Source organism: Otolemur garnettii, unplaced genomic scaffold (genome assembly GCF_000181295.1).
Source record: "Otolemur garnettii isolate 467f Iridium unplaced genomic scaffold, OtoGar3 scaffold00112, whole genome shotgun sequence".
Classification (NCBI taxonomy): Eukaryota; Metazoa; Chordata; class Mammalia; order Primates; family Galagidae; genus Otolemur; species Otolemur garnettii.
The window spans coordinates 2808767-2809910 of record NW_003852507.1 but is presented as its reverse complement, the minus strand read 5'-3'; positions in this window follow the sequence as shown (position 1 = coordinate 2809910).

The window sequence follows — 1144 nt, the reverse complement described above, 5'->3', positions numbered from 1 at the left end:
AAAAAAAAAAAAAAAAGATTTAGGAGATTGTCAAGTCCCATGATTTATACATTATCTTCTAGCATGGATTATTTCTACATATTACTCCAGTTTATATGATTATTGGTGTTAATTTGGGGGTTTCAATTTTTTCACACCAATGTCTCATATTCTGCCATTGCTCTGATGTAACAGTATGATCCAGCATAAAATGAGTGGGCCCACTTGTGTCCCCGTGCAAGGTAAAGAGAAAACTAAGGAAGCCCATGACAGGGCAGAAGAGAGTAGAGATGATAAAGGATCTTCAGCTTTTTTATCAGTATTACATTTTAGTTTGGTGGCAAAATTGGCCTAGAACCCAAGTCTCCAAATCCATAATTTCATGGCATTAATAAAACACCTGAGCTCGGCTCGGCGCCTGTGGCTCAAGTGGCTAAGGCGCCAGCCACATACACCTAAGGTGGCGGGTTCGAATCCCCAGCCCGGCCCGCCAGGCGACAGTGATGGCTGCAACCAAAAAAAAATGGCCGGGCGTTGTGGTGGGCGCCTGTAGTCCCAGCTACTTGAGAGGCGGAGGTAGGAGACTCGCTTGAGCCCAGGAGTTGGAGGTCGCTGTGAGCTGTGATGCCACGGCACTCTGCCCAGGGGGATAGCTTGAGGCTCCGTCTCAAAAAAAAACACAAAAAAACCTGAGCTCAAGAAATCAGGAAGAGGGATTTAATTCTGACTCTGCCTCTTACCGTGTGTGAATTTGCAAAAGTTACCTAACCTCCTTGAAAGGGTTTCCTTATCTGTGTGCCGGGAGGGGTAAATAAACTAAGGGCTAGACAGAGTTTAAGGAAGGGGAGCCTTCTCCCCACCTCTGAGCCCTTTGCTTGATAGCTGGAGCAAACTTTAAGGATTGCTTATCTCCTAGATTCCCAGGTCACATCAAGGAGGGGGAGGTAGCCAAGTCCTTATGAGGAATTTAAGCTCCTAGCTTGTTTGCCCCTGGGTTAGTCATATGTGCTGTGTTGGGATAATTTGCCAAACTTCTCTGGAATTCAGTTCATCCCTCTATGGTAGGGTGACCAGATTTTAACATTTGTAAGGCAGGACAATATGGGCGGGGTGGGGGACAGGGCAGGGCGGGGCCTGATAACAACGCAAACTTTGATAAGCAGTT